This window comes from Apium graveolens, chromosome 4 (assembly GCF_009905375.1).
Source record: "Apium graveolens cultivar Ventura chromosome 4, ASM990537v1, whole genome shotgun sequence".
Lineage (NCBI taxonomy): Eukaryota > Viridiplantae > Streptophyta > Magnoliopsida > Apiales > Apiaceae > Apium > Apium graveolens.
In genome coordinates this window covers 290,840,683-290,863,316 of record NC_133650.1, presented here as the reverse complement: position 1 = coordinate 290,863,316, position 22,634 = coordinate 290,840,683, and positions in this window count along the sequence as shown.

Below are 22,634 nucleotides of genomic sequence, written 5' to 3'. Positions count from 1 at the left end.
ACAAAGCACCACACCATAACACTGCTTGTCTCAATCAGAAAGCAAAACTTGAGGAAAATGATTTTGAAAGGAATACAATAATCTTCTTTTTCTTATTGCTTCATAGAACTTATTGATGAAATAAATTCATACTTATTTAGGAGTCAAGAAGAATATATACTATAATATTGCAAATAAAATAATGATACTATTGGTCACCACCTAGTGCCTCCACGTTCAATTTTTTAATAATTTAACCATAATTGCATGCTTAAAGAATTTACAATCATAACTTCAAATTTCGTCTACGCCACTTAGAATAACCATTGATCATACAATATATAGACTCTTTTACTAGTAATAATATTCCTCTCTTAGAAAAATCTGGAAATTCCTCACTCTTCTTTGATCATACTCAGGCTTCTTTTTAAATCAGCGAATTCTGTAAACTCTAATAGTCACAGGAATTGGGTAAAAAAATGTCTTCGCACGCTGATTCTATTGTTAATACTATCAGACAAGATTTGCACTCTTTTGAAACTTCTCCGTAATAACGGGTCTACTTGACCCTCTGAGTTAACAAGACTAGGTCTGGAACAAGTATTCTTCTAGGTAATCTGGGTCTTATAACAAATAAGAAACTCAAGTAGTAATTTGACAACAATGTAAGTCATATGTCATAGCCTATTTGTATATTCGAGGATTCAACTCAACTCAAATAAGAATGTAATAAGTAAATAGTGGATCGACCGTCAGAGAGATCTCGCAAAGTAATATCTGTCAAAGGATTCAGAGACAAGGTTCATCTACAGACTTGAGGAGTTAATTCACTGGAAGAAGTTCAAGAAGTTGATCATGCCTCAGTGATATAAATCAAGATCGTGGATTTAATCAAGTGACAGAGATCTCGTCAGGGTATCAATAAATTACAAGGATTTAATCTGGAGAAAACTAAAGTGTCAAAGTCAAGACATGAAGAAACGTCATGGAAGTTAGTCACTCATGAACCAGACAGTACATCGAGTGTCAACATTGAAGTGGTGGAATTGATTCATAATTTTCAGTGATTTTCAGAAGATTTGCAGAAGAATGGTTGCTGCTCAATACTAGAATTAATTCTCTATTAATTACTTAATTCATCTAATTTAATTAAGAAAATAAATTATATCTGCAAAGAATAATTTATTTATTAATTGAATTAATTGATTAATTAATTCTGAATTAATTTTAGGAATTTTCAGAAGTTTAATTGGATTAAATTCAAGCATTAAATCAGCAAGACAATTGAAAATGAACTAGCATGACAATCAGGATTGTCATACCGATTGTCATGCTAGGCCATATTCAATTGTCACACCGAAAGTTACTCTAGGAGGATGATTGTCTTGCTAGTTCATTCTGATTGTCATGCTAGTTCATTCAGATTGTCTTGCTAGTTCATTCAATTGTCTCACCGAAAGTCTTGCCAGCTATAGGATTGTCATGCCAAGTCAATTCTATTCGTTTGTTGATTTAAATAGAAGCAGAGAAGCAGCATATCTTTTTATCCAATACACAAGTCAAGAACACAGCAGCCGCAGCAAATATTTCATTTTTCATCTGCTTACATCAAGATCAAAATTCTAGTTTGTTAATGTTAAATCCAAACCACTAGAATTATTTATCTTGTTCTTGTGTAACAATCTAGCGGATCAAAATCCCTAGAACTTAATCTCAAATCGCATTTAGCATTTGATTCTAATTATTGCAAAAATAGAAAAAGTTCATGTCGAATTTATTCTAGATTTGTAATAATTGATTTGAGATTAATACCTTGTAATCGATACAGTTGTTGTAACACATTTCAAGTTTAATAATATTTTTATTTAACTTGAATTTTGTTTCACATTTTTTATTCCGCATTTAATTCGATTATTCGGTACTGTTTGTATTCAACCCCCCCTTCTACAAACACATTGGGACCTAACAATTGGTATCAGAGCCTTCTGATTAACGAACAAATCAAGATCCTAGACTTTTGTGATTTTTCAACTCCTTGAATTTTTATTTATTCAAAAATTCATAATGACTTCACATAAAGTTGGAACCGTTAAAATTCCACAATTTGATAAAGAGAATTATATCATGTGGAAGAAGAAGATGCTATTATTCTTACAAGTTGCAAATCCCAAATATTCAAACTTGTTAAAGAAGGGTATAAAAACTCCGATGGTTATTGAACCGGAGGTAATAATAGATGGTGTGGTGACTACTGAAGCTAGAACCTATCCAAAAGAGCCTGAAGATTTTACTCCTGCTGAGAAGGAAGAAGCCTCCTTGGATGCCAGCCTTCAATTAATATTAATTGATTCCCTTGATCCCTTGATGAACAGACATGTGATGAACTGTAAAAATTCCAAACACATGTGGGAAACTATTGAGGTGATTAATGAAGGCACAGAGGAAGTTAGGGAGAACAAGTTGGAAATCCTAACCTCTGAATATGAACATTTCAAATCAAATCCAGGAGAAGGAATTACTGAAGTGTTTGAGAGGTACAATGCGTTGATCAACAACCTGAACATCAATGGAAAGTATTATTCAATCAGGGAGGTCAACAAAAAGTTCCTTTTAACACTGCCAGCTCATCTTGAACATAGAATCACTGCCATTAGAGAAGCTAGAGATCTGAGTGAGATTTCTTTGGACAGGCTCTATGGAGTGTTAAAAACTTATGAGTTGGAGCAGATTCAACAGAAGGAAGTCTACGGGAAGGATAGAATGGTCAGCACATCTAATGCACTTGTAGCTGAAGGTCAACAACAACAACAATCTCAACAGTTAGAAAGAATGGTACAGTTTTCCAAGGGTGAGGAAAATGAGTTAGTAGCAGAATATGATCCTCCTACTACAAATCAATCAAGTGATGATTTTTATTCCTTGGAAGAGCTGGAGCAATTGGAAGACGAGTCAATGGCCCAAATTGTCAAGAGATTCTCCCATGTCAGATTCAAGAGGAATCCCAAGCTTAAGTACAAGTCCAACTACAACAAATTCCAGAAAGGTGGATCTTCATCCTCTAACACCAGCAGTGGTGGATACAAAACAGGGATGGTTGATCGAAGCACCATTAGATGCTATAACTGCAATGAGTTGGGACACTTTGCCACAGAATGTAGGAAGCCAAAGCAAGTAAGAAAGAACTCTGAAAGGGCTTATCTGGCAAAGGGAAGAAGCTGGGATGATACTGACAGTGAAGATGAAGATGAAGGAAATCTTGCTCTTATGGCTATTGATGGAAAAGCTTCATCGTCAAGAATAGAGGTAAAACTTTCTGATGCTGAAATGGTTTATCATCTAAGAGGTAACTTAGATTGTGCATGTCGTGATAATGAACTGTTAAGTTTACAGATCACAGACCTTGAGAAAGAGGTCAATGAATTAAGACTTGTGCACATTAATCAAGACAAATTAAAAGAACAGGTATCTTTTCTAGAGAATAGAGTTGACTGTTATAGAAAACTCGAAACTATTCTCAAAGACAAGATCACCGGTCTTGAGACTAAGGTTAGAGCCTACTTCAATTCTTGTTCGAAGGCTAAAGAGTTCTACAGTAAGCAAGCTGTTAATCAAACATCTGGAATAGGATATGATTACAATGCTGCTATTGGAGAATTAGGCATAAACTCCCCTCCTCATGTCTGTGCTAAAGGGAGGGAAGTACCACATGTGCTTAAGGGTGTTGATGAACCCCTCTATAAAGCATCAATTGCTGAACCATTTGATGCGACCTCTTCTGTTATTCAAGAAGAAATACGTGCTGAAGATCATGCTAATGAGAAGATTGTTTCCAAGTCAAGTGAGTCGAAAGTTCCAGTCAAAGTTGTGAAAGCAACTGAGACTAACTCAGACACACATGAGTTGGATAATAATAATGCCATGTCTACCATGCATAAATTGCCTGCTGTTAATCACTCTCATAAAGCATGTGGTGTTGCTAATTGTATGTCTTGTGCTTTTAATATGATGTATGCTTATTTTAATGGTAAGCATGTGTCTAATGATAAGACTACTCCTCGTCAGCATGTGAATAACAAGAAGCATGATAGGTCTAAGACTGCTAGTCCTTCTAAGGCTAGAAAGGAGACATTTGTGCCTAAGCTTAAACAGAAATTTGTTAAGGCTGTTTACAAGGTCAAATGTTCAGTCATTCAGAAAGTTGAGACAATTAAAATTAAAAATGTTGTTTTGCCTGATAAAGGACAGTTCTACAAGTATGCCGGGCCCAACCAAGTTTGGGTTCCGAAGAAGGTCTAATCCATTTGTAGTGCAGGGAATTAAACAGGTGTAACCGGTAGTGTGGATTCTTGACAGTGGATCATCAAGACATATGACCGGAGATAGAGCCCTGCTATCAAATGTGGATTGAGAAAGCTGGCCCCCTGATTACCTTTGGAGATAACAGCAAAGGTTTATCCGAGGGATATGGCTGTTTGCAAGCTGGGAATGTTATCATTATAATTTTGTATATTGTGCTAGGTTATTATCAGGAAGCAGTATCTAACATATAGCACCAGTGACGAGACTTGAGAATATTACGACATATCAGGCACCTGCTGCACATTACACTTGGAATTGGACTCTAGTAAGATGTGTACAAGTGTACTCCTGGTTGGTGAGTTAAAAGAGGAAGTCAGTACACCACAGTTCATGGACTTTGCAGCTGCATATCTATTGGACTATGCAATCTCTTCTTCACAATCTCACTTCAGGTTGGTATGAACTAGTATACTGCTCAAGCAATCATCAAGGACATGGTATGGCACTCTAACAGAAGTTATAATTTTATATGAACTAGTAGAGTCGTCATAATAATGCAACATAACAATTAGTATCTAAAGTACTTGACAAGTATCGGTCAATGATATCTTGTTAACATTATGTTGCAGATATTTGTAAGCTTTTGACATGAATGAGAATTACTTAGACTTTACCCTAAGTGATCAATGTTTTATCAAAAACTCATTCATATTGAAAAACAAAATCAAACTTCTTTCTACATTAGTGATTTCTTATTTCATGTAAAATCTTTTGAAATCACTATTGTAAATCATTTTCTCTCTATTACCATATGTTCTATGATACAGGTTCAGTCTCCAATGACTTTCTTTCATTGACAGTCATGAGGTTGAAAACCCACAACGTCTATCCCAGACTGTAAAGACAAACACAAAAACAGAACCAACCAACACTCTTTTACCACTAAAAGTAGTATGAATGAGCGTGAGGGAGATAGTGCCTAGTGCACCACATAAGGAAGGTTCTGTAGTCAACCCAGTAGCTCTGTCTCCTACATAGATGAGTAGTATTTAAACCGAGACAACTGCTAGCCCCCATACATCTTCTCAAAAAGATGTAATGGCTGAAAAGGCACAAAACAGTTACTAGATTCATTCTCTCAACAGGGTGAGTCTATTGAATTTTGCCTGTCGGCCAAGGTATCCGATGTAGTGTCACCACTTCAAACATAAACAATTCTTGATGCACAAGGAGAGGTTACACACACAAAGGATGAGTTGACGGAAACAAGAGTTTCGACCATTTTAAGGTCAGATTCGATTGTTCAAGGTTCGTTAATGGACCAATTGCCTTTACAGGTGTTAGGAGAGGATACTGATCCAAAAGCCATATGTCAGTGGTCAGTGTCTACCTCCCCGGGCTTAAATCCCCTGGATGCATCTGCGGATAGTGGATCTGACATAGGTGCAGATCGGCAACTTGTTGACAATGATTCAGATATTACCTGATAAGTCACAAGGAAATGTCTTCACAGACATTAGAAGGGAACTTTGATCCTTATGCTAAATTTGTTGGATCATTGTTTACCTTCCCAGAATTCAAATCTGGAACCCTAAAAAGGAAACTAGCAACTTGTAAATTATGACTCAGATTCATCTGACGAGTTTAACAAGGATGGGGATTTGTGAACTCCCATTGCACCACCTGTGACCTCCTTTAAGGATGGCTAAGGTGATTTTCCTTGCAGGTACAGCTGGATTATGGAGCTATGAGAGAAGAGTGATACACTTGTGAGAATGAGTGTAAACACGAGTGGAGAGAAGAGTGAAACACATGTGAGGTACACTAAACAGGATCACACACTCACAGTGAGGAAGAAAGTGAAACTACTTGTTATTTCTTTTCCAACCAAGTGAAATATGAGAACTCCTTCAGACGACGGCATACATTCCTTCTTTAAGGGGGAGATAGAAGCTTAAGTAATAGTTTGGAGGATTCCTCAACTAAGGGGGAGAAATAGCAGGGAGGAAGAAAAAGATCCTAAAAATGTACACTACACCACACCATTGTTGTTTATAACTACGGATCCTATTGTACGGGAGAGGTGGTAAACACAAGGTGATTTCCTAGTAAGGGAAGAAGCTGTTAGGGGAGTACCATTGGTTTTTATCTGCGGATCCTATTGTACGGGAGAGGTGGTAAAACGAAGGTGATCTTCTTTAATCAGTTGATTCTCATAGGGGGAGAAGCAAGAGATATGGGCTTCTCAACAGGAAATGTGGTTGTACAAATGAAGATGGAACTACTTGAAGATATGTTCAGTCTAGAGGAACATCTACTTGGAATCTGGAAAATGTTAAATCTCATCCAGAACTTTTCTGCTATTTACTTTGCATGTATGTTTATATCTTTTTCTTATTTGTTAGTTGAGTTATCCTCTAGGTATTTGTGTGTTATTGTCTAACAAACAAATAGGGGGAGATTGTAAGTCATATGTCATAGCCTATTTGTATATTCGAGGATTCAACTCAACTCAAATAAGAATGTAATAAGTAAATAGTGGATCGACCGTCAGAGAGATCTCGCAAAGTAATATCTGTCAAAGGATTCAGAGACAAGGTTCATCTACAGACTTGAGGAGTTAATTCACTGGAAGAAGTTCAAGAAGTTGATCATGCCTCAGTGATATAAATCAAGATCGTGGATTTAATCAAGTGACAGAGATCTCGTCAGGGTATCAATAAATTACAAGGATTTAATCTGGAGAAAATCAAAGTGTCAAAGTCAAGACATGAAGAAACGTCACGGAAGTTAGTCACTCATGAACTAGACAGTACATCGAGTGTCAACATTGAAGTGGTGGAATTGGTTCATAATTTTCAGTGATTTTCAGAAGATTTGCAGAAGAATGGTTGCTGCTCAAGACTAGAATTAATTCTCTATTAATTAATTAATTCATCTAATTTAATTAAGAAAATAAATTATATCTGCAAAGAATAATTTATTTATTAATTGAATTAATTGATTAATTAATTCTGAATTAATTTTAGGAATTTTCAGAAGTTTAATTGGATTAAATTCAAGCATTAAATCAGCAAGACAATTGAAAATGAACTAGCATGACAATCAGGATTGTCATACCGATTGTCATGCTAGGCCATATTCAATTGTCACACCGAAAGTTACTCTAGGAGGATGATTGTCTTGCTAGTTCATTCTGATTGTCATGCTAGTTCATTCAGATTGTCTTGCTAGTTCATTCAATTGTCTCACCGAAAGTCTTGCCAGCTATAGGATTGTCATGCCAAGTCAATTCTATTCGTTTGTTGATTTAAATAGAAGCAGAGAAGCAGCATATCTTTTTATCCAACACACAAGTCAAGAACACAGCAGCCGCAGCAAATATTTCATTTTTCATCTGCTTACATCAAGATCAAAATTCTAGTTTGTTAATGTTAAATCCAAACCACTAGAATTATTTATCTTGTTCTTGTGTAACAATCTAGCGGATCAAAATCCCTAGAACTTAATCTCAAATCGCATTTAGCATTTGATTCTAATTATTGCAAAAATAGAAAAAGTTCATGTCGAATTTATTCTAGATTTGTAATAATTGATTTGAGATTAATACCTTGTAATCGATACAGTTGTTGTAACACATTTCAAGTTTAATAATATTTTTATTTAACTTGAATTTTGTTTCACATTTTTTATTCCGCATTTAATTCGATTATTCGGTACTGTTTGTATTCAACCCCCCCTTCTACAAACACATTGGGACCTAACAAACAATATTTTTTTAAAACTTATTCTGTTTAAAGAACTTTTTAGAAATTTTATTAAGAAAATCTCTTTCAAAAACTTGTTTAAAATTTTGAAAATCGCACATCTGGTCATCATTACTATATGAGTTGGTTGTTGTCCTCCTCAATCATAACAAGGTACTAACTCAAGGAAACAATCACATAAGATTCCATCCACTTCAATATATCTTCTACCCCTTATTGGGTCATTTTGCTTTCATAGTCGATGAAAACTTCAGTTATCATTGCATATTATCTTATTCGTAACTCCACTCCAAAGCTGCCATCTAGTACTATTGGTGATACTCTCATCATCATTTTTGGATATCACAAAGTACAATAGGTCTATCCAATAGTCAGAAAGTCTATTCTATATAACAAAACAAAAGTCTGCTGATATCACACCACATCACTATTATACTTATAACATCTGTCATAACACCATCATCTAACTTCAAGGAAATTCTGGATCTCCAATTTCCTCAAACTCCTTCAATACCCGTCTAGCCCACTCCACAAGATAATCAGGGTGACATGCTCACTAGTGGCTCCATATAACCTGGTTGTAGCTATCCTCCAAAATATATGAATCCTCCCTTGATAGGGATAAATAAATTATGATTGTATAATTAAATACTGTATTAATTGTACAAGCTGTGGACTGCTAGGCCCAATAAAAAGATATATGAAACTCAGACTAGAAAGGTTAAGCCTGATGGACCAGATCAGGCCTGATGGAATAAAAAAGGCCCAAAAGCCCTAATTATTAATTAATTTCGTAATTAATTAATAAGGGAAAAATCAGCTATTGAGAAGAGTCCCGATAAGGATATAAATCCTTATAGATTAGCCTCAAGGGGACCTAAAGGGATAAGGGATCAGCTTCCTACTTCCTAGGACTCCTAAGTCTATCCTAATTCAGAGGCTTGTCCACCAAGTCTCCTATACCAAGTCCAATTCAAGGACTCCCACATCTATATAAGGGGCCTCACCCCACAAATCAGAACTACGTTTTTTGACTTGATCCTTGGCAATCAGCAAGGTACGTAGGCATCTTGTTAAGGCAGATTGAGTCACAAAACACAAGAGCAGTCAAATCGAGCCTTGGAGCTCACGTTCCTTAGTATTAAATACAGCAATTATATATAGTAGTTTTAATCCATAACATTTGGCGCCGTCTGTGGGAAAAACGCAACAACAACCATGGCGAGAACACGGAGAACAACCAGCACTCTGGAGGAGGGAACACCATCAGGGACAACCCAGGTGATTTCATCAACCGTGGAGGTTCCTCCCCATTCAACTTATGCATCTACTCAGGGGGAAGCCCAGACAGGGGCAACTCATCCTCAGCCACAAGGGACAACTCCCCCGATTATTCAAGGTACGAATCCTCAAGTTCAACAAATACATATACCTGTGAATTCTCGAACCGTCGGGTATGAATATTCAACTATTGTTACTACTAACCCCCCTTATGGGATGCCCCTTCACCCTGAGGTTGGAGGAAGTGGATATGCTGGGCGAAGCGAAGCACGAGGGCGGTCGCCCCCCTATATACGAGGTTTGGATCCTATCCCTGAGGATCGGGAATTTTCTGGTCCATACACTGAGAGAGACTCCGAATCTTCGGATGATGAAGTGGCCCCGAGAAGGAGGCGTCCTGGAAAAGAGCCAATGGCCGATGGAAGGCAACGCCCCCAAAGCACCCCAGGGGCGAATCCCCAAGAAGTGCAGGAAAAGATCAGGGCTCATGAGGCTGAAATCCAAAGGCTGAGGCGTGATTTGGAGGCTCACCAAGCCACCAGACCCCACATACCACCTAGGGGGAGAAATCCTCCTCCTATCATAGACCTGGATGGTCCGGTAAGAAGAAGGGCTGCTGTCCCAAGAACTGATCCAAGCAATCTCCTTCCCCTTGGAGATCCTGATGATCCAACTCCACCCTTCACAGAAGAGATAATGAATGCCCATATCTCAAGGAAATTCAAGATGCCCACTATCAAAGCCTATGATGGCACGGGAGACCCCGCTAATCATGTTAGGACATTCTCTAATGCACTGCTGCTGCAACCCGTGAACGATGCTATAAAATGTCGGGCCTTTCCTCAAACCCTGTCGGGTATGGCTCAAAGATGGTACAGTCGCCTACCCCCAAATTCTATTGGATCATTCAGAGAATTAAGTCAGGCTTTTATTAAGCAATTCATCAGTGGAAGAGTCCATGAGAAAAGTTCAGCATCTCTTATGAGTCTTGTGCAGGGAGCTAAGGAATCCTTAAGAGATTACCTGAATCGTTTTACAAAGGAGGCTTTAAAAGTCCCAGACCTTGATGATAAGGTAGCCATGATAGCACTGCAACAAGGAACTAGGGATGAGTTTTTCAAGATGTCTTTGGCCAAACGACCCCCTGAGAGCATGTTGCAGCTCCAAGAGAGGGCAGGGAAGTATATCAAGGTTGAAGAAAGTATGAGGAAGACTGTAGTAAGTAATGAGCCCACTGGAGGCAAGAAACGAAAAACTGATTTGGAGTATATCGCTAAGGATAAATATCCTAGAACTGAACAAAACCCTGATTCAACCCCCAAGAAGGGAGGACCTGGGCAAAAGTTCACTGAATACGCTAAGCTGAATGCTCCCAGAAGTCAGATTTTGATGGAGATTGAGAAAGACAGAGATATTCGCTGGCCTAAGCCCTTGAAGGTTGATCCCGCCAAGCTAGATAAGGGCAAGTATTGCAGGTTTCACAAAGATGTTGGCCATGACACCGATGAGTGTAGGCAGTTGAAAGATGAAATTGAGTTTTTGATTCGAAAAGGAAGATTGAACAAGTATACTGGAGATGGAGGAGACAGAAATAATAATGGAAGGAAGAACTTTGAAGATCGTAGGAGGGACCAAGATGATCAGGGGCGGAATCCCCAACCTAGAGGACCAGTTATAAACACCATTTATGGAGGGCCGAGACCTCGAGGGCCTGTGATAAACACGATCTTTGGAGGTCCAACTGCTGCTGGATTGTCCAAAAATTCCAGAAAGGCATATACTAGAGAGGTTATGCATATTGTTGGAGAAGCCCCAAAGAGGGCCAGGACAGAAGTAACATTGGCTTTTGATGATTCCGACCTAGAGGGTGTGAAGTTTCCCCATGACGACCCGCTGGTCATAACGCCGATAATAGGAAATAGCCCGGTTAAGAGGGTCCTGGTGGATAATGGTGCTTCTGTGGATATCTTGCTCCACGACACCTTTCTAAGGATGGGGTATAACGACTCTCAGTTGACACCAACCGACATGCCGATATATGGATTTGCTGGAGTAGAATGTCCTGTGGAAGGGATAATTAAATTGCCTACCACCATAGGTACGGAGCCAAGGCAAGCAACGCAGATGCTGGATTTTGTGGTGGTAAAGGCTAGTTCAACCTATAATGCTATCATGGGGAGAACAGGGATACATGCCTTCAAGGCAGTCCCCTCTTCCTACCATTCAGTCATGAAGTTTCCCACCCGAAACGGGATTGGAGAAGAGAGAGGAGATCAAAAAATGGCTAGAAGCTGTTATGTGGCCTCTTTGAGGGCAGATGGAGTCGGGGGCAGGTTCTTCCTATTGAAGATATGGATGTTCGAGAAAATGATGAGAATAGAGGAAGGCCAGCAGAAGAATTGGTTTCGGTTCCTTTAGATCCCAAGAATCCTGAGAGGATGACTTTCATTGGAGCTACATTAGAGGAGCCCCTTAGAGGGAAGTTAGTGAAATTTTTGCAAGAAAATAGTGATGTGTTTGCATGGTCAGCAGCTGATATGCCAGGCATAGACCCGGAGTTAATTACCCACAAGTTAAACGTGGATCCAAGCCGGAAGACAGTGAAACAAAAGAAAAGAAATTTTGCCCCGGAAAGACAAGAGGCTATAAAGCAGGAAGTGGAAAAGCTCTTAGAGGCTGGTTTCATTGAGGAGATTCAATTTCCGGAGTGGTTAGCAAACCCTGTAATGGTGAAGAAGGCTAATGGAAAGTGGAGGATGTGTATAGACTTCACCGATCTGAATGATGCATGCCCCAAAGACTGTTTTCCGCTGCCTAGAATTGATACTTTGATTGATGCCACCGCTGGACATGAGATGCTGAGTTTCATGGATGGGTTTAGCGGATACAACCAGATCAAAATGCATAAGGATGACATTCCAAACGTATCATTTATCACTGACTTTGGTGTTTATTGTTATCTTGTTATGGCGTTTGGTCTCAAGAATGCAGGAGCCACCTATCAAAGGTTGGTGAATAAAATTTTTAAGGATCTTATTGGGAAGACTATGGAAGTCTATGTTGATGACATGCTAGTCAAGAGTCTAGTAAAGACTGATCATATAACCCATTTGAGGGAAGCTTTTGAGGTCCTGAGGTACCACAAGATGATGTTGAATCCCACGAAGTGTGCTTTCGGAGTAGGATCTGGAAAATTCTTGGGATTGATGGTCTCAAAGAGGGGAATTGAGGCTAACCCCGATAAAATAAAGGCAATCCTGGACATGGAACCCCCAAAAACTGTCAAGGATGTTCAGAAACTCACAGGAAGGGTTGCTGCGCTAGGACGATTCATCTCCAAGTCAGGAGACAAGTGCTTGTCATTCTTCAAGTCATTAAAGAACATTAAAGACTTTGTATGGAGTGAGGAAAATCAGAAGGCATTTGAAGAGTTAAAGAAGTATATGGGCCAGGCCCCGTTGTTGGCCAAGCCAGTTCTGGGTGAAGTTTTATTCTTGTACTTGGCTGTTTCAGAAAGCGCCTTGAGCGCGGTGTTGGTTAAGGAGGAACTGAAAGTCCAGAAACCCGTATACTATGTCAGCAAAATTTTGCATGGTGCTGAGTTGAATTATTCAGCCATTGAGAAATTCGCTTTAGCCTTGGTAATGGCTTCAAGAAAGCTGCGTCCTTATTTTCAAGCTCACCAAATTGAAGTGCTAACAAATCAGCCACTGAAAAATATCATTCACAGTCCCAAGGCAAGTGGGAGACTAATTAAGTGGGCAATAGAGTTGGGAGAGTTCGATCTCAAGTATAAGCCACGTATGGCCATAAAAGCCCAGGCACTAGCTGACTTCGTGGTGGAATGTACCATACCCAACCAAGAAGTCGGGGGGCAGGAAGATACCACACCTCAAGACAAGGGAGTCGACAATGGGGACAAGGAGAAAGAATATTGGGTTCTCTATTTTGATGGAGCATCAAAAACAAATTCCAGTGGAGCAGGGTTGGTTTTGCAAAGCCCTGATGGATTCTTAATTGAGTATGCCATGAAGCTAGACTTCCCAACCATAAACAATGAGGCAGAGTATGAAGCCCTGATTGCTGGCCTTGGTCTAGCTGGGACACTTAGAGTCAAAAACTTAAAGGTCCGTGGAGACTCGAAGTTGATCATATCCCAGGTAAAGGGAGAATTTGAAGCAAGGGATGATACGATGGCAAAGTATGTTCGCCTAGTAAGGGCTGTGATGACCCAATTTAATGAATGCCATGTTGAACACATTCCAAGGGAAGAAAATGCTAAAGCAGATGCGCTATCAAAGTTTGCTTCATCTGAGATTGAAGAAAGTTCAGGAAGTGTGTACTTCCGTGTTTTGAAGACACGAAGCATAGATGTTAAGCTTGTGGCTCCCGTAGGCTTGGGGACGTCATGGATTGATCCCATCAAGGCTCACATTCAGACCGGTTGGTTGCCAAGCGATACAATTGAGGCACGGAAGTTAACTGTTCGAGCACTAAGGTACTCTTTGATAGATGGGATTCTATATAAAAGATCTTTCGTGGTTCCTTACTTGAGGTGTCTCAGGCCCGATGAGGCACGCTTGGCTCTTGAGGAAGTGCATGAAGGCATTTGCGGGCAGCACTTGGGGGGCAGGGCCTTGGCTCATAAGTTAACCCGTTTAGGCTTTTATTGGCCAAAAATGATGGCTGATGCCAAAGAATATGTGAAGAAGTGTGACCGCTGTCAAAAGCATGCACCAATTGTTAGACAACCCCCCGAGATGCTGACCTCTATCAACTCACCTATTCCCTTTGCCATGTGGGGGATGGATATTCTAGGGCCTTTTCCTATGGCCACGGCACAAAGGAAATTTCTGATTGTAGCCATTGATTATTTCACCAAGTGGATCGAAGCCAAACCTTTGGCCAAAATCACAACTAAGCAGGTTGCACAATTCCTGTGGGAAAACATTATGTGCCGATATGGAATTCCCCGTATCCTCGTCACTGACAATGGAACGCAATTCAACAATGAGGAATTCAAGAAGTATTGTGAAGAAAATGAAATTGAGTTACGATTCACCTCTGTGGCTCACCCGCAAGCCAATGGGCAAGCGGAGGTAGCAAATCGGATAATCCTGGATGGATTAAAGAAGAGGATCGAGAAGTCAAGAAATAATTGGGTGGACGAGATACTTCCCATATTGTGGGCCTATAGGACTACCTGTAGAGTCACGACAAATGCAACTCCTTTCATGTTGGCATATGGGGCGGAAGCAGTAGTTCCCGTGGAGATATCACATTCTTCTCCAAGGATTCAGGCTTTTGATGAAAAAGAAAATGAGGAAGGGCAGAAGTTAGCCCTGGATTTAATCGATGAAGTGCGAGATAAAGCACACGCAAAGATAGTAGAATATCAGAAAAAGGCTTCATTCTACTACAACCTAAGGGTTAAAGAGAGGTTTTTCAAACAAGGTGACCTAGTCTTGAGAAAAATAGAGGCTTCTGGTGTCGGACAGAAAGGAAAGCTTGCCCCAAATTGGGAAGGGCCGTATAGAGTCAAGAGCGTTCAGGGTAGAGGAACCTACAAGCTGGAGACTATGGATGGTTTTGAAGTCCCGAGAACCTGGCACGCACAAAACCTGAAGGTTTACTACGTGTGAGATGGTCGAAGTACGATTCTCACTCGTCAGGATGGCGAGTAGGTTGAAAAGCACCTTGAAGCTTTGCTTGCTTAGGATTTATATGTTTTAGTTTTATTACGAAATTTATTAAGACTTGTGTAAGGGATGAATCCCAGACAATTTTATGAAATTCATAAGTTCTTCAAAGTATGTTTGTGGCCTAACAAATAAAAATCAAATGCATGGATGCAAGCATAAAAGGTGATAAATGAGATAGATCTGATAGATGTTACAAAAGTTTGATAAATAAAGTCTCGAAAATAAAAAAAGCCACGCAGGGCTGAAAAAGCTCTAAGGAGCTGAAGTACCCTCGGCATCCATATCATCGTCCTCTCCACTCTCGCTGGATGTCTCTGTCGTCTCGGAGAAGGAGGAAGAGCTGTCGTCCTCAGCAGGTCTGGAAGAAGACTCGGGAGGAGGAAGGAGTGGATCCTGAGGAACATGGTCTGAGACAACTACTCGGGTACGAAACCTCTGTAGCAAAGCCTCGTCATCAGGACAGATATAGTCCGCCGGGTTAATATCAGGACAAGCCTCGTTCACGGTCCCAAGGGCCGTGTCCCAACCAGTCCTAAAAAACTCGGGAAAGACTGAATCATCCCTAATCCTCATAGATTGGGCAAACTCCTCCGAGTCCAGATAATTGTCTATAGCTTTATCCTTCTCCGCCCGAAGTACCACCAGCTCGGCGTTAGACTCTCCGAGTTCTTCCTCCTTGCGCTTGAGCTTCTTCTCCAGGGTAGCATACTTCTTCTGCTGCCTCCTGAGGGCATTATCGGCCTTATCAGAAGCCCGCTTCCATGATTCGGCTTGCCTCACAGCGCCTTGAAAGTAGGCGTTAGACTGAAACAAAACAATTAACAAAGTATAAGGCAAGAAAGTGCTACAAGAACGAGAAATAAGTTTAAAAAAGAGAAGGCATACCGAAGCCAGAGATTGGGCTCCCATGAGCTTAATCCTCTCAAGGTCAGGGGTGGCCACCACATCAGTAAAGTCCTTTGGAGTCACGCTATGGTAGGACCAATCCCAAGCATGCTTCGTGGAACCAACCACGGTATCCCCTCGGCGGAATCCCCAGAGAGGCTGAAAGGCGCCTGTAGCAGCAGCAGCAGGGGCAGCAGCAGTGATAGGAGCATTATGGCCCTCAGCTCCTTCAGTTGAAGCCTCCCCCATAGGCTCCTTGTGCTTTCTCAAGAAGATAGGCTCTGTCGCCTTTCCTCTGGTGTCTAGGCCTGCTAACCGAGCTTTCTTCATCCTAGCTGTTTCCTCGACCAAGGGGACATTGTCCTCGTTAATCTCCTTAGCATCTGAAACAAAGCAAAAGACAAAATAAGTGATGTTAATAATGCGTGAAATAAAGAAAAATTGAGAAGGGAAGAGAAATACCCTGTTGAGAAACAGAGGATAGTCCCACATGAATCAGGGAAAACTCTTCTAAAAGAGTCCAGCTGGTGGTGGTGCCATCATCCTGAGTGAGCCCATTGTAAATGATAGTTTCTTCAGGAGTTAAGTGAATGGATTTGAGGCTACCATCACTGACCTTCCCGAAGGAAGATCGAAAGAGCGTGCCCCAGTCGCCATTCTCCCAACGTAACCCAACGAAACTATTCCTCCAATTTGGATTATTATCAGGAATAGAGGCGCTATTAAAGATATGTTTGCTTTTGGGCCTTTGTTTGACATAAACCCAGCCACAAATATTGGAAGAACTATTGTAACATTGAAAGACTTTCCTAAAAACGGCTACAGAAAGAGGAAAGCCCTCCCTAAGACAACAAACCATAAAACATAGAATATTCCTCCAGGCGTTTGGAGGAAGCTGACACGGGTTGATTTGTAAGTCAGCCAAAAGATGAGGGATAAAAGGATGGAAAGGGAACCTAAGCCCAGCATTAAGGGCGTCGGTGTAGATGAAGAGAGTATCGGGCCTCCAGTGGCAAGTACGGTCGCCACCAGAGACTGGAACTAGTCTAAAGGGGGGAGGGACGTTATAACGAGCATTTAGTTTATTGAAATCTATGTTATGCCAAGTATTACAGTGATTAAAGGAGTCGAGATGTGCAGTGGAAGGATATTCATCCCCCCTAGTATTAATCATATCAATTAAAGACATATATGAAGAGCGGATCTCGATATCCTTACCTCGTTTTGAAGCCGAGGCTATCTTGGCCGCCCTCTCGGAACTCTTGTCAGCCATCTAGTAAAGACTGGAAAAGACTTGGGAGGAGGAAGAAGTGGATTTGAGGGAGGAGAAGATTAGGAAGTTTGAGATGAAGAGAAATGAAATGAGAGGTGTGAAGAAGCACACTCTCATCCCACCTATATATAGGAGAAATAAGGGGATTTGGGCCTCAAAAAAGCCCATTTGAGCCCAAAAATAAGAAGGTTCTGGAATTATCCAGAAAAACCCTGGAAACATTGAGAGAAATTTGAATTTTTTTGAAGATTCTGGAAGAATCCAGAATAACCTTAGAAGAATTTGGAATTTGGGCTCAGAAATGAGGCCCAATTCTAGAAAAATCTTGAAAAACCCAAGGCCCAGTACCAAGGCCCAAATACAAAAAGCCCTATTTGAGGCCCAAAATGATTTTTTCAGGCCCAGGATTAATAAAGATAGTGGGCCCCAAGGTCAGAACAGCCCAGAAAAGGGCCTGATTAGTTAAAAATGCAAAACCCAGTTGAAATGGGCCCAGGTTATAAACCAAGAAAGGGGATGGCCCAAAAGAATACAGCCCAGGTTTAAGGGCCCAAATCCAAATTACAGAAATATATGCAAGAAGATAATTCAAGACCAATTCGACCAGGAAACACAAAGGAATCCTGATCAAAACTCCTGAGGTCGAAATCTTGTCGATCAGGGCTGAAAAATAAGCTTAATTCGACCTGAATTGAGACTCATTCGACTAGAAATCAACTGAAAACCTTGGTCGAAACAATCCTGCTCGAAATAGCTTCGACCAAGGCAAGAAAGGCGGCTAATTCGGTCAAAACAAAGAATTCTGACCTAAAACCCTGACCGAAAATTTCCTGGTCGAAAAAGGGAAATAGCTGTTTCATTCGATCAAGAATGGCAGAATGTTTTTGACCCGGTCGACCAGGAAACCAAATAAAATCCTGGTCGAATGAGCCCTGCCCGAATTTGCATCGACCTGGGCAACAAATGAGGGTTAATTCGGTCAAAAACGGAGATCCTGACCGAAAAGGGCGAAAATCCTAGTCGAAAAAAAAAAAAAAAAAAAAGGAAAAAAAAATCCTGGCCGAAATTCGACCAGGACCTCTGCTCGAATATTCCTGCTCGAATTTTCTTCGACCAGGGCTGAAAGAAGGTTAATTCGACCAGGATCCTGGCCGAATGGATTCCTGGTCGAAAACTGTATAAAAAAAAAAAAAAATCCTGGAAAATTACAAAAAAAAAATCAGGAAATTCCTTAAAATAATTTTTGAAAAATGTTAATATTTTCAGAAATTAAGGAATAAATCCAGAAATTAAGGATAAAATCCAGAAATTAAGGAATAAAACCAGAAATTAAGGATAAATTCCAGAAATTAAGGAATAAATCCAGAAATTAAGGATAAAATCCAGAAATTAAGGAATAAATCCAGAAATTAAGGATAAAATCCAGAAATTAAGGAATAAATCCAGAAATTAAGGATAAAATTCCAGAAATTAAGGGAAAAATCCAGAAATTAAGGGAAAAATCCCAGAAATTAAGGGAAAAATCCAGAAATTAAGGATAAATCCCAGAAAAATAAGGAAAAATCCCAGAAAAATTAGGGAAAATCCCAGAAAAATTAGGGAAAATTCCAGAAATTAGGGAAAAATCCCGGAAATTAGGGAAAAATTCCTGGAAATCAAAATAATTCCTAAATAAAAGGAAAAATTCGTTGTAAACGTGTAGGTCGCTCCACACTTTACGGAAAAATGAAATCCTGTAAGGGAACGAATAGACTTAACTTCTGCGAAACCTAATCAATGTTTCCCAAAAGTTGGGGGGCAAATGATAGGGATAAATAAATTATGATTGTATAATTAAATACTGCATTAATTGTACAAGCTGTGGACTGCTAGGCCCAATAAAAAGATATATGAAACTCAGACCAGAAAGGTTAAGCCTGATGGACCAGATCAGGCCTGATGGAATAAAAAAGGCCCAAAAGCCCTAATTATTAATTAATTTCGTAATTAATTAATAAGAGAAAAATCAGCTATTGAGAAGAGTCCCGATAAGGATATAAATCCTTATAGATTAGCCTCAAGGGGACCTAAAGGGATAAGGGATCAGCTTCCTACTTCCTAGGACTCCTAAGTCTATCCTAATTCAGAGGCTTGTCCACCAAGTCTCCTATACCAAGTCCAATTCAAGGACTCCCACATCTATATAAGGGGCCTCACCCCACAAATCAGAACTACGTTTTTTGACTTGATCCTTGGCAATCAGCAAGGTACGTAGGCATCTTGTTAAGGCAGATTGAGTCACGAAACACCAGAGCAGTCAAATCGAGCCTTGGAGCTCACGTTCCTTAGTATTAAATACAGCAATTATATATAGTAGTTTTAATCCATAACATCCCTCTAAGCCCCTTCTCACCTTTCTCGGTATCTTGGGTACTCACAATATGTTGTAGCTCTCAAATTTATCCTCGTATGTGTTGTTGCTCCACAAGACGGGTCTCAAACTGATGGTATGGAAAAGGGTGTGGGGTAAACTGAAAAAAATGCACTCATAGATGAATGTCCAGTAGAACCAGAATCAGCAGGTGAGAGTCCTCGAATAGGTGGTCTCATATCAGAGGGTGGAAGAATAGCTTGAAGAGGTGCAGCTATCACAACATGAGGTAATACAGCTAATACTGGTGGAAGAACAAGGTGTGGATCAAATATGGGTGAGGATAATAGTCCACGAACAGAAGGCTCAGAATGATCAGACGGTATAGTAATAACAGGATCTGCCACCGCTGCAAAAATCAACACCGCAAGATAATAATCTCAAATGACAACATGAACCATACCAAAAACCTATTATATAGTCCCAATCAACATCTCGACATCCTATCTTTCTATTTCTTATTCCTAATCCTAACCCTATACCCAATCCAGACAATCTAAGCTTGTTTCAGTGACTTATAATATGTAGCTCTGATACCAAACTTGTGACACCCTCCAAACCCGGCTCAGAAGTTTGGGGTTCACGACACTGAGGGTTTTGATGTCTGAGTTATAGTTGTAGGCTTTTTGGGAAACTGATCTTCCAATTCCTCTTCATTAAAGTTCACTTTCCTCTTGGAATGAAGTTTGTATCTAAACCTTCTTTTCTGCTGTGATTCTTCTTTCTTTTTCAGATCCTTAGGTTCAGTGATTATAGTTGGTTGTACATGAGGTTCTGTTGTGGTCTTTACACTTGAAGCTTGGCCAAGATAGCAGCTTGTTCTTTCTTTTGCTTTTGCTTCTTAGCATCCAAAGCAGCTTGCTTCTTCTCTAGCCTGATTCTTTCTTTCTCTTTCTTCTTAGCTTCCACAAACAGTGGGTGTCCAACCACCACACAAATCTCCTTACCATTTCTGTAAATTTTTGGCAATTCTTCTTTTCAATGCTAAATCAGCTGGATCCTTGTAGAATGCAATAGATCTTGACAACAGTTTCTTTTCATCTGGCTTTGGTGTCTCAAACACTGTATCAATGGGATTCTTGTCTGAAACCTTAGGATAGTTCCATTTGGCCTTCATGATGAGATCTTTCTTTGGAGACTTGACACATGAAGTTTGACCCCTTTTCAGATAGTTCATACTTATATCATTCACAGAGATTTTCATTACTTTAGAGTGATGATTGAAGACTTTGTCTGGCTTCTGTGTTGGGCCAAATATCTTCTGGATGTTCTCACCAATTTTCTTCCAATTGATTGGACTGATTTGCTTTTTCTCACCTGCTCTCAAATTGGCTGCTGCTTCTTTGATTAGATCTATGCTATCTTTAGCAGGTGGCTTTGTGAAAACAATTGTTGGCACAATTGCTTTACTTACTTGAACATTGAGCACTTTTTGCTCCCCCTCACTTCTTGATTCCCCTTGACTGAATAAGACAATTGAGCTTTCTTTCTCTTCCTTAGAAGAGGTTTCTTTCTCCCCATTTTTGTTATCAACAAGTTGAGTAGAAGCGGAGGTTTGTGTTGCCACTAGCCTTTGAAGCAAGTCTGTTTGTTATGCTTGGTGGAGATGAATTGCTGTTAGAGACGCTTCCATTGTTGTCATTCTGGTATCCAAGGAATTTATCTTTGTGGTAAGATCAGAATTCTTCCTGAGTTATCTCTTAATGTCAAGCATTGTAGCTTCTGGAAGTTTAGAATCCAGTCTGTCAGAAATGTCCCTCTTCATTTGATCAATTTCACCTTTGATGGAGGTGACATCCTGAGTATGTTGAAAACCTTGGATTTGTTGCAATTGAAGAGAAGCAAGATGTGCTTGCAGAAGCTTCTTGGTGTTGGCTTTTGTTGCTGATTGAAGAGCAGAGTGTATTTGACTGATAAGTTGGATGAGTGTTGTCTTAAAATGGTGTTCATCACATTGCTTTGAGAAGGCCCATGATGGCATGCCTGATCTGGAACTAGGGCCTACTTCTCCCCTATGTCCAATGGCCCTTCTTCACTTTCTGCATCCTCACCACCAAAGAAATCTTCTGAACCATGAGTCTCATAGTCAATATCACCAGCTGTAGAGGGCAGAGCTGTGATCGCATCCTTTGCTCTTTGCATAGACTATGTGGTGTGCACGTGCATTCAAAAGGTCAGGCATAAGCCTGCATTATTATTAGTAAGATAGGTTGCTTGAGCGCATTATCACCTTTTCTATTTTGAAAGAAAAGGTATACCCCAATGGGTAATTCTGTTATTATTTCTGATGAGTACCGAGGGTGTCCGATAGTTGTGGGAGAGAAAGATCATGAAAAAGTGTGTAGTTCAACATGCCTTATAAAACATTAAAGTGTTTTAAGTGTGCAAAAATGTGTCTTTACCAGGTAGTGAAAGTGATGGAAAAACGAATAAGGTCTTGTTGCTAGAAGAATCATCATAAGAAGTTGTATCTCAATTGACTCCGGAACATAAAGTAACAAACAAGACCAGAACCCCGTGTGGACTATGAACCAACAAAAAGATGCAAAAAAAAAGAATCTAAAATGAGAATGTTTCCACGCGGGTGTCTGGGTCTGTGTCATATCTGTCATAAAGTCTGTCATAAAGGATCAAGGCGAGGAATAGGCCTCTATCCAGATGAGAGATTGAAGAAGAAAGCGCAGCGTCGGTAGGGACCCAGAGAGCTGCCTTCGCTTTTGGCGTTCCTTCGTAGATCTCCGGATTTCACCCCTACACACGAAATTCCACTCTCCTCTATCTCACTCAAGTGAATTGGTTCCCTATGGACAAGGGGACAAGTGAATCATCGCTTTTGGGCACAGGCAGCCCTCTACCATCTATCCCATTGCATTCTATCGTCTCGTATTGTACTGTACCTTATCAGACCAGATACATCTATTGAGTGAGAGAAAGGGAGAAAACTAGAATTCTATATTCTTCATTTTTCTATTGATAGGGATCCCCATTCATTCCTAGATTCCCGTCACTACGGATTGATTGTCCCTACCTAACTACAC